Source organism: Salmo trutta, chromosome 18 (genome assembly GCF_901001165.1).
Source record: "Salmo trutta chromosome 18, fSalTru1.1, whole genome shotgun sequence".
In the NCBI taxonomy this organism is placed as follows: Eukaryota; Metazoa; Chordata; class Actinopteri; order Salmoniformes; family Salmonidae; genus Salmo; species Salmo trutta.
Genome location: NC_042974.1, coordinates 25,287,557 through 25,299,678, shown reverse-complemented (window position 1 = coordinate 25,299,678; position 12,122 = coordinate 25,287,557). Strand labels below are relative to the sequence as shown.

Sequence of the window (12,122 nt, the reverse complement as noted above, 5' to 3'; positions counted from 1 at the left end):
CAACAAAGTAGGCTACATATAGCATGCAGATAACATATTCACAAGATATCATATCAGGTCATACAACATCACAAGACATAATGACCAGACAGACATATCAACACAGTAGTTGACGTGAGTAAGGTTTTTAAACGGGTCAACACTTGTAAGGCCGCAGGGCTAGACGGTATTCCAGGGTGTGTCCTCGGGGCATGTGAAGACCAGCTGGCAGGCGTCTTCACTGACATTTTCAACCTCTCCTTGTCCCAGTCAGTAATCCCCACATGTTTAAATCTGACTACCATCATTCCTGTTCCCAAAAACTCTAAGGCATCCTGTCACAATGACTACCGCCCTGTAGCACCCATATCTGTAATCATTAAGTGCTTTGAATGGTTGGTTATGGCACACATCAACTCCTTCATCCCAGACACCCTGGACCCACTCCAATTTGCATACCGCCCCAACAGATCCACAGACGACGCAATCTCAATTGCCACATGCCCTCTACCATCTAGAAAATAGGAATACGTATGTGAGGAAGCTGTTCATTGACTACAGCTCAGTGTTAAACACAATAGTGCTCTCCAAGATCATCACCAAGCTCGGGAACCTGGGAATGAACCCCTCCCTCTGCAACTGGTTCCTGGACTTCCTGATAGGTCAACCCCAGGCGGTAAGAGTAGGCAACAACACCTCTGCCATGCTTACCCTCAACACGGAGGCCCCCCAGGGAGATTTGCTTAGCCCCCTCCTGTATTCTCTGTTCACCCATGACTGTGTGGCCACGCACGACTCCAACTCTATCATTAAGTTTGTTGACGACATGATGGTAGTAGGCCTAATCAGCCTACAGGGAGGAGGTCATAGACCTGGCAGTGTGGTGCCAGGACAACAACCTCTCCCTCAACGACAGCAAAACCATGGAGCTGATCGTGGACTAGTTTCAAATTTCAAAGTTTAATCGCCACGTGCACAGGATACAACAAGAGTAAAACAGTATAGCGGAATTCTTACCGAGCTGTTTGCCAACAATGCAGTGAAAATGATAATATACAGTTGAAGTCGGAAGTTTACATACACCATAGCCAAATACATTGAAACTCAGTTTTTCACAATTCCTGACATTTAATCCTAGTAAAAATTCCCTGTCTTAGGTCAGTTAGGATCATCACTTTATTTTAAGAATGTGAAATGTCAGAATAATAGTAGAGAGAATGATTTATTTCAGCTTTTATTTCTTTCATCACATTCCCAGTGGGTCAGAAGTTTACATACACTCAATTAGTATTTGGTAGCATTGCCTTTAAATTGTTTAACTTGGGTCAAATGTTTCGGGTAGCCTTCCACAAGCTTCCCACAATAAGTTGGGTGAATTTTGTCCCATTGATCTTGACAGAGCTGGTGTAACCGAGTCTGGTTTGTAGGCCTCCTTGCTCGCACACGTTTTTTTCAGTTCTGCCCACAAATTGTCTATAGGATTGAGGTCAGGGCTTTGTGACGGCCACTCCAATACCTTGACTTTGTTGTCCTTAGGCCATTTTCCCACAACTTTGGAAGTATGCTTGGGGTCATTGTCCATTTGGAAGACCCATTTGCGACCAAGCTTTAACTTCCTGACTGATGTTGCTTCAATATATCCACATCATTTTCCTGCCTCATGATGCCATCTATTTTGTGAAGTACACCAGTCCCGCCTGCAGCAAAGCACCTCCACAACATGATGCTGCTACCCCCGTGTTTCACGGTTGGGATGGTGTTCTTCGGCTTGCAAGTTTGAAGGTAGGCCTTGAAATACATCCACAGGTACACCTCCAATTGACTCAAATGATGACAATTAGCCGATCAGAAGATTCTAAAGCCATCACATCATTTTGTGGAATTTTCCAAGCTGTTTAAAGGCATAGTCAACTTAGTGTATGTAAACTTCTGACCCAGTGGAATTGTGATACAGTGAATTATAAGTGAAATAATCTGTCTGTAAACAATTGTTGGAAAAATGACTTGTGTCATGCACAAAGTAGATGTCCTAACCGACTTGCCAAAACTATAGTTTGTTAACAAGAAATTTGTGGAGTGGTTGAAAAACAACTTTTAATGACTCCAACCTAAGTGTATGTAAACTTCCGACTTCAACTGTAGATAATAATAGAAAATAGAATTTTAAAAGTAATTTTAATGAAACCTCCAGGAGTCTACAGGAAACTGGGGCAGGTGCACATTCACATCAAGATTCTCTGTGTCCATATCACTGAGGACTTAACATGGTCCTCTCACACCAGCGCAGTTGTGAAGAAGGCATGGCAGAGCATCTTCTCCCTCAGGAGGCTGAAACGATTTGGCATGGCCCCGCAGATCCTTAGGACATTTTACAGCTGTACCATCGAGAGTATCCTGACTTGTTGTATCACCGTCTGGTATGGAAACTACAGTGCACTCGACCGGAAGGCCCTGCAGAGGGTGTTGCGGACGGCCCAGCGCATCACTGAACATAGAACATAGAACATAGATGCCAGGCGGTGTCTGAGAAAGGTCCGAAAAATTGCCAAAAACTCCAGCCACCCGAGACATGGACTGTTCTCCATGCTCCCATCCGGCAGACAGTACCGGTGCATCAATGCTCAGACTATCAGACTTCTAAACACCTTCTATCCCCTGGCCATAAGACAGTTAAATGGTTAACAACTACTGCTCCCCCTCACGCCTACCCTGCTGCTAAAATGATTATTAATTAGATGTATTACTACCACTACGCTGCTGTTCATTGATTATTGATTTCCATTACCATTAGTATCTATCTATTTATCCTGCTACTGGTCACTACCCACTGGGCACACACTGGTTGAATCAGTATTGTTTCCACATCATTTCAATGAAATTTCGTTGATCCACTGTGGAATAGACATTGAATTGATGTCTGTGCTCAGTGGGTATTACCAAAGAGTTTCTAAACCCAGAGCTGCAACATTTCGAGACTTCCAGGAATGCTTGCTAAGCAGACCAGGCTGGAGAACACAGATATAATAATGAGACAGATATTCAGGATGTATAAATGTGAAGCATCCGCTTGGCGTATCCACAAGCCCAGTGGCCTGCAGTGGGAGAAGATGGAACGAGATGGATTTTGGCCGACATTCTGCTAATTTGATCTCAATATAGTTTTCTGTTCCCAAAACTAGAATTACATTTTTTTATTTTACCTTTATTTAACTAGGGAAGTCAGTTAAGAACAAATTGTTATTTACAATGATGGCCTACCCCGGCAAAACCCAGACGACGCTGGGCCAATTGTGCACTGCCCTATGGGACACCCAATCACGGCTTGGCTTGTTCTGCCCTCTATGACTCAATTGTTCCCATTAAAAAAAAATTATAATAATAAAATAATTTGTTCCCGTTTGAAACTTCTGTGGTCTATCTTGGTTTAGTTATAAAGGTCTTTGATGGGGTTTGGGGTTAGAGAAGTCAATGAGAGAAGTGAAACAGTCTTCCTTAGTTGTTCATTTTCTAAAAATCTGAAGGCACAACCTAGACTCGAGCCAATGTCTTAAGTAGTTGAACATGTTACTCTAACCTCGTGAAAGTGACAAACTGACTTGTTTTCATTTTCGTCAAAAACAACTTTATATCGAGGGCGTAACGTTGATTTGACGGCCTGCACATGCGCATTTCAGCGCGAGACGACCATTAGACCCGATTACGCGTTCTGCGCATGCGCCTAGCCAGCCAACCTCGCCATGACATCGCTTACAAGCGTGATCTGGGATTTTTATTGGAGAAGCAGTTTCTGCCTACCTTCGTAGTGTACTGTCTTTGGTAATACCGAAGATTTTTTATAACTAACAAGATAGAAGAAAGCCTTTCCGTTTCCAATGGGGCAAATTAATCATAGTGGGCAGAACAAGCAATGAGGTTGGCAGAACCAAACACGAGCGAGCGAGATCCTATTGCCACGTTTTAGCAAATATTTGCATATATCCGTTAGGGAACACCTTCTCTGTGAAGTGCGCGTGTGCAATAACTTGCACTTATTTTAAATAACTCAATTTGTTTTAAACTCTGGCAAAGGGTAACGTCTACGAAACTTAGTCCACTCTGTTAGAAGCAGATTTTGTTTTTAGAAACAGAAAACGGTATTGAGATCAAATGTTTCATCGATGAGAAAATTTGCAGAATGTCGGCCAAAACCCATCTCGCTCCATCTTCTCCCACTGCCTGCCACTGTGCTTCCTTTCATCACCATATTTGGTAGTGAGTGGAAACGCCAACCGGATGCTTCACATTTATACAGTTGGTGAAATATCTGTCTCATTGCTCTGTCTGTGGTATTACTCCTCTTTACATGTATATATTACCATAAGTATTTATATGTTCCTGCTACCAGTCACTTTTCAGCCCTGTTTAAATATATATCCGCCTATCACGCCTACACTGACACACACTTTGTTTTTCGTTTCTTTCCTTATTTAAAAAAAAGTGTTGTTTGTTTTTACTTTTGTTTTGTCTGTCAACCTTAAAGTCAACCAAAACGTTCATTCTATGGGGCTAATGATTCTGAGGAGAATTTTGGCAAATTGTAGGCGTTGTTTGATTATTGACATGCCCCGTAGTTTGCTAACGGTTGCCATGGCAATAGCTAATGATACGACTAGACGGCGAACTACTACTAGCTAGGTAAATAAGCTAGCTTGCCTCTACAAAAGTTAAATTAACTTAATTGAGCTTGTTGATCATCATGTAATACATGCATTCTTATACATTTCAGTGATTGCTTGGTTTAGTATGATTTATGATGCGTTGTACAATATATTCACCAAATATTTTGGCTTGCATAGTTAGCTAGTTAACTTTAGCGAGCTAAAGTTATATTGCATAAGTTAGCTAGCTAACTAGCCGACATAAATGTTACATGTCAGAAATATTCAATGTAGACAAACTAGCTAGCTATAACAGTTATTCACATATGCAACCAATGAGTGTCTCAGGAATGTGATTAGCCCAAAGGCCGGCAGCAGGCGATATTGAGAAAGATAATTACGTCAATGTCTGGTCGGTTTTTACACATTCATTGCTCCCAAAGGTCCAGTTAATGAATTGGACTGTCACTCTATTTTACTGGAAGATTAGTTCATGACTGACATATTTTCTATTGTTTCTCCCTCTAGCCGTCATGAGCATTGACAATCTGATTGCAAGATTACACTTTGATAATGGGCTGAAGGTTTACTAACCAACCAAAGGAGATAACAGCACAGCTTAGACTAACCTTAATTTGAGCCTAGATTGTGGTGAAACTACTGTTAGGACAGAGATCCTGCACATTCTCTCTGAGTGTGTTGGACCTATGCACATCACATCTGACACCCTATATTTAAGCAGAAGCAACTGAAAATATGTTGTGGATTGCATTTTGAAGAATACTAAGTTAAAAGTAGGTCAAGCAGATGATTCGGATGCTCTCGTTTTCAAGAATAGTCATTGTTATTCGGAGCTGACTTTATCCTCTAACTATCTTCCTGTTGTCTTTAAGAATTTGTATCTTGAAGGTAATGAAATATACAGTCATCCAGATACACTGTTCACCAGTTTGTCAAACTCGGTGTGGTTAGATCTCTGAAGTAATCAAATCACATCCCTTCCTGTGGAAATTATTCTGCACAGGTATTATAGGCTAGTTTGTATAGGCCTATCAGTCAAAGTATTTGTATATAGATTGTGGATGTGCTGTGGATTCTAATGGATTAATTTATTAATTGGTTGATGCAGATGTCTGAAAATGTTAGAAAGGAATCCTATCACAGAGCTTCCACTAAAATTGGGTTAGTTGAACTTTGTCACCTTTGTCAGTTTTTTCCCGTTGTCCTTTAAACAAGAACATCACTGACTTTGACAATATTTTGGGATATGTCCCTCTCAGGATGCTTGGACTTCATTTCCTTTACTTGAAGAGTGGGTTGTTAGTGTGACATGATGTTTTTTTCCCCAGCTTATTCTTCAGTAACCCATCTCCAGGTATTTCTGACATATGTGTTTGTATTTCTCAGGTAACTCTCAAGGCCCTGAGTCTGAGGCATTGCCCCATCACATTTCCGCCTCAAGAGGTTGTGCAGCAGGGCCTCCACTGCATCGGTTAGCGTGCAGAACTCTCTTCCAGGTGAATGATAACGATAACTGTAGTGTCACCTGATGAAGTTGGACAATGTGACGGCAAGGGGTTTGTGTGGTCTGCACCCTTCTGAACACGTCCACCGCCGTCTGTTATTATGCATAAGAAAGGAAGGCTGGCCACCAAAATAGCTCCTTGCCCTGGTTCCACTTCAGCGGTGTGACTCTGTTTCCTTTTTAGATGGCACGTACAGCAGGCAGACTTTTTATGCAGCTCTACACATTCATATTTTTAGCCAGATGAAAATGATCGATAACCCATGTGCTTCTAACAGAGGCACTTTGTCATCCACCACTGGCTAGTAGTGCCTATGGCTAATCAGCATGACTAGCCAAGTCACCCCTCAGCAGAAAGCCTACACCTAGAACAAAGGTGCCTTGTTGTATCTTTATATATTTATGTTATTAAAAAAGAGGTTCAAGGTTCAGTGTCTCTGGAAAAATCATTTCATCTTGATGGATATTATTTTGTCACTAGCAGGGCAATATGCTGGCATTCAGATCATGTCATACCAGATTTCATCATGTTATTTAATGGATGAGAGGACATGCTTACTATAGGCTCATTACAGTTTTGTCTTTTCATTGGGCATTCACATCAACCATTTTACACTGTGAAACATTTATTTCAGCATTGATGCAAAGGATCCACCTTGGTCAAGAGTTAAAATGAAAAGAGGACAATATGTTGCATAATTGTTTGCATAGGAAGTGACTGAAATGTATTGTTTTGCTGCCATAATAGTTTTCATGGAAAGTTCTTCATGTTTTGGTTGCAGACATGCCCCCGGTGGAGAAGCTACAATTGACAGAGCTTGTGAAGTCCAGTTTGGACCTCTGTGAAGAGGTGGTGAATGAATACGAGCAGCAGAGGTTCAGAGAACTGAGGCAGAAGATGATCCAAATGGACAGAGCTGAGTTTGGCTATGGCCTCCCTCTTTCACGCCTCTCTAGAGCAGCAGAGGGCTGATACACCCCCTGCCCGTCATTAAAAGGTAAAGTCAAAAAGGTTCATCGTCTCTTATGGGAGAAATGACAGGCGTCTGGTAACTGCAGATCTAGGGGGAGGACTCAGTGTCCTCTCCTGAACTGGTTAACCAGATTGAACACTATGCTCAGTGCAGTGGTCAGTATGGGTTACGAGGAAAGCAATGATAAGTGAAAGCAATATGTTGGATGCCTTCTCTGTGGAATTCAATGCAGTTTAGGAAAGGAGACAATGAGAGGGAGCCATTCTAGACTAATAGGCTATTGAGATGGAATATACAGCATGGACAGTGTACGAGTATTTTTATGACAGTCTTTGAGGAGAAGGCCTAGCGATAAATTCGCCCAGGCTCTGCAGGGACACGGCCCTTCTGAGAGCAATAAAAATAAAACATTTTCTTTCGATTCATTTATTTGTCAGAAAGAAAGAGATTACCAGTGGAAATATATTTCCAGAGGTCCCTCCGTTTGACATGCAGTACTGGAAGAGGTCAGAGGAGAGAAGACTGGCTGCAATGAACAAAGTAGGAAGTAAGTTATTACTGTTTGATTTTACAGAACCCAAGCAGAAGTATCTCACATCAGTATACCTCCTTTGACTCCCTACTGCTTTTGTGGCCTTTCAAATCATGTGAATTACTTACAGCAGTTGAGGCTGGTGGAAGGAGGTATAGGAGGATGGGCTCATTGTAATGGCTGGAATGGTGTAAATGGAACAGAGTCAAACAAGTGGTTTCTATATGTTTGATGTCGTTCCATTTATTCCATTCCAGTCATGACAATGAGCCCGTCCTACAGTTCTTCCCACCAGCCTCCACTGACATACAGTATATAGTTGCCTGCCAACTATGTAATACCACGAGTGAGAGAGAACTTTCACTCTCCTTACAGTTTCAGAAAGCAGGGGTGTATCGTGTCAAATTGGTGTTCGATGAAATCCCAGAAAGGGAGGGATCAATATTATGTGCCGTAAAAAGCCAATGACAATGCCAATAAGGGGTAGGTAAAGAAATGCAGCAAGATCTAAGAGCAGCTTATCCCCAATCATAACCTAAACAAAATTAAACTGACCTTAGATCAGTGTTTATAGGGTACTTGAATCCTCAATGTGCTTTGTATGACCCCTGCCTTTCTTTGTCACTTAGAGACCAAGAGCTCCTCAAGAAATGGCGTACTCATGCTAGGATCATGCAGGAGAGAAACATCTTAGAGCACAAGCAAGAAAGGTGTGAGAGACATATGAGAGGGGAGGTATGACTGTTCTGTATGTCTGCTTTCACTACCGTATAATTTTGTAATCCACAATTTTTTTCACATACTTGAAGTGCACTTCTCAACCAGAAGAGGGCAACATAACGCCAGCCTGAGGAAAGGGTTTCACAGTCATTGGAAAGAGAAAATTAGAATTAGAAGAATGCTTTCAGTTCTGTTCTTGTCCTAAGGAAACTGTCTGAGAGAAGTGGACAGAAAGAGACTGACTTGAGTCCTTGTTTCCATTCTGGCTGAGCAGACGTTGAAAAAGATGGCTGTGCAGGCTGTGCAGACACTAAGCTGAAGCTGTCCAGGTTGGAGATAGCGACAGGCCTAGCTAGCGATGGAGCACTGTCAGTCATCCTGCAGTCAGATGTCGCCAGGGAGCCCCCCCCCACAGAAGGTAAACACACCATTCCACAAAACGCTAGCACACACACAGTCAGAAACATACAAACACAGCAGCAGACTAGTACATTAGCAAATGTAACATCATGATGAACATTAGGTCCCACTCCCCCTACTTCAGTACAAATCACAACGTACCAGAACCAGGGTATAGTGATGCCCTGTCACTCAACAGAACCAGGGTATAGAGATGCCCTGTCACTCAACAGAACCAGGGTATAGAGATGCCCTGTCACTCAACAGAACCAGGGTATAGAGATGCCCTGTCACTCAACAGAACCAGGGTATAGAGATGCCCTGTCACTCAACAGAACCAGGGTATAGAGATGCCCTGTCACTCAACAGAACCAGGGTATAGAGATGCCCTGTCACTCAACAGAACCAGGGTATAGAGATGCCCTGTCACTCAACAGAACCAGGGTATAGAGATGCCCTGTCACTCAACAGAACCAGGGTATATAGGTGCCCTGTCACTCAACAGAACCAGGGTATAGAGATGCCCTGTCACTCAACAGAACCAGGGTATAGTGATGCCCTGTCACTCAAAGCAACCCATTGCTGTAAAAACACATTTTTATACTTAGATTTGTATTATTTTTCAAGCATAGGTTTAAAGCACAGCAATTCTTTATAGAGGTAGTGGAAATAGCATTTAAATACAATCTTTACAAAGTCAAAAACATAATTCCAAAGTGTTATTATTCTAGTACAAGACCAAAAAATATGCAGGTAGTTTGCGAACAATTCCCCACATTTTCTCCAGCATTCACTGGTTGTTTCTGGTCTTATGTTAACCATTTTGTCTGGAGTTAGAAAGTACCTACTAATAATTTTCCATAGATATTCTCTCCATATGGTTGAGTGTGTAACGGTATGAGAATTCCTACACACTGCCTCCCAAGTTCAGATTCCCACTTGCACTTAGTTTGCAGAGTATTGTTATGTGTCATGACAGCAATAGATTGGAATCTATATATATATATTTTTTACTATTAGTTGAACTTTTCTGAGTATTGATTAGGTGTGTTTCTATGTGAGAGGGCTCACTCTTCATTTTGACCCAGTTGGGGTGTTTCAGTAAATTGTCTCTTAGCTGTAAATAGCTAAATAAATCCGACTTTGGCAAATGGAAGTCTGAACTTAGTTCACCGAATGATTTAACCATAGCTGTATATCTAATATCTTACCTCTTCAGCAATGTGCCAGGATAGTAGTAGTCCATCTGTGTCACTGAATGTCCTGTCATCCATCCATAACTTACTATAAGCTCACAGTTTCGGTTATATAAAGAAAATACCAGCTTTCTATAGAAATTAATGTATTTTTATGTTACATGTACCGAGGTCTCTATGTAGTGTTGCTGAAAGTGGTTTGGCCAAAACCCTCAACCCCCTACCAAAGAGGATCCAGAGATAGAGATAGTTCCTGTACCAGAAACAACACGTGGAAGCCTGGTATGATGTAGCTAACAGGTCTACTCAATGTCTATCAATAGTTACACTGTTGCAATAACCCACTGGGCACACACTGGTTGATTCAACATTGTTTCAACAAAATTACGTTGAACCAACGTGGAATAGACATTCCATTGACTTCTGTGCCCAGTGGGCAGCTACTAACAGTAGCCACCAACAGAACCAATGGCAGATAATTCAAAGATGTTCAGAGACATCTAGTGGAAAGAGGGTGCTTGTACAGCCATCTCTTTTGTTCATAGCATATATTTTGTCCCCTCTGTGAAATACTTTTGTTCTTCTGATTGTTTTAATGAATTAAACCCCAGTATTTTACACCCCAGTATTTTACATGCTAAGATGATAATGATAACCACATATAGTGGTACATAACTAAGGTAATCTTTAGTTTGTGGATTGGTAGTTCATTTGACCCTTGACCATTGTGACCTCAGGGTGGCCAGAGACAGGGAGTTGGAGCAGTGTATCAGGAGCCATGTTCAGATGATGAAGGAGGCCCAGGGGCACTGGCCAAGAGGAGATTGAAGCTGCAAGACAAGATATGGAGGAAGTATGTTACTCTTCTACTGTAGGTCACACTTTATTTGGATAGTCCAGATTTTTTAAGCAACAAGTCAATAATTTTCAGTGCTCAATGACAAAGAAGCCCCAGGAATTGAATAAATGTGGGTTTTTCTTTCATTGTGTTTATTTTTTAATTTTTTGCTTCTGTTTCAGACCAAGAGGTTGCAGTCAGAACTCGCTGAGAGACATCGAGTATCAATTCATCGTGTTTACTGAGGAGAACTCTACTATGACAAGTGAAAATATTTTTGAGTGTGTAGCCCTACTGCCATTTTGAATTGTTGCAATATTAAATGAATTTACATTGCATGTAAAAATAGAAGTACAGGAGAGGGTAGTATGGAATTATAGCACTCTACAAACACAGTTTCCTCATTCACAATGGTATCCAATACCCATTCATCAATAAACATTTCATATTCTTACTTGACCACCATGAAGTGTTCTTAATTTACCCACAGTATGGTGCTATACCCTGCTCCTCTATGTCTCACACACTCACACACACACACACACGGGCCCCTGCAGCTCACTAGGACTGTATGCTTCTGATCTCCGTGGCCGACGTAAGACATTCAAGAGTGTTAACCTTCGCAAGGCTGCCGGCCCAGACGGCATCTTCAGAGCATTTGCAGACCAGCTGGCTGGAGTGTTTACGGACATATTCAATGTCTCCATATCACAGTCTTTTGTCCCCACTTGCTTCAAGATGTCCACCATTGTTCCTGTACCGAAGAAAGTGAAGGTAACTGAAGTAAATGAGTATCGCCCCTTTTCACTCACTTCTGTCATCATGAAATGCTTTGGGAGGCTAGTTAAGAACCATATCATCTCAGGTAGGCAACAACGCCTCCGTCCCGCTGATCCTCAAAGTGGGGGCCCCACAGGGGTGTATGCTCAGCCTCCTCCTGTACTCACTATTCACCCATGACTGTGTGGCTGCGCACGTCTCCAACTCAATCATCAAGTTTGCTGTCGACACAACAGTGGTAGGCCTGATTACCAACAACGACGAGACAGCCAACAGGGAGTAGGTGAGAGCCCTAACTTCTCCCACAAAGTCAACAAAACTAAGGAGCTGATTGTGGACAACAGGAGACAGCAGAGAGCACGCCCCCATCCACATCAACGGGGCCGTGTAGAGGGTCAAAAGCTTCAACTTCCTCGGCGTCCACATCACTGAGGACCTGAAATGGACCCTCGACACTGACACAGTTGTGAAGAAGGAGCAACAGTGTCTTTTTAACCTCTGGACGCTGAAGACATTTGGCTTGGCCCCTAAGACCCTCAAAA

General features: G+C 42.2%; 1 long non-coding RNA gene across 1 annotated transcript; it reads left to right on the top strand.

Moving 5' to 3' along the window:
• Positions 1 to 4,614: 4,614 nt before the first annotated feature.
• On the top strand, positions 4,615 to 11,265 carry LOC115153061 (uncharacterized). Its single transcript, XR_003867631.1, has 9 exons — positions 4,615 to 4,653; positions 6,024 to 6,133; positions 6,924 to 7,139; positions 7,553 to 7,662; positions 8,277 to 8,382; positions 8,642 to 8,785; positions 10,134 to 10,244; positions 10,700 to 10,815; positions 10,983 to 11,265. It is a non-coding gene; the product is annotated as an uncharacterized LOC115153061 (long non-coding RNA).
• The last annotated feature ends 857 nt before the right edge of the window (positions 11,266 to 12,122 follow it).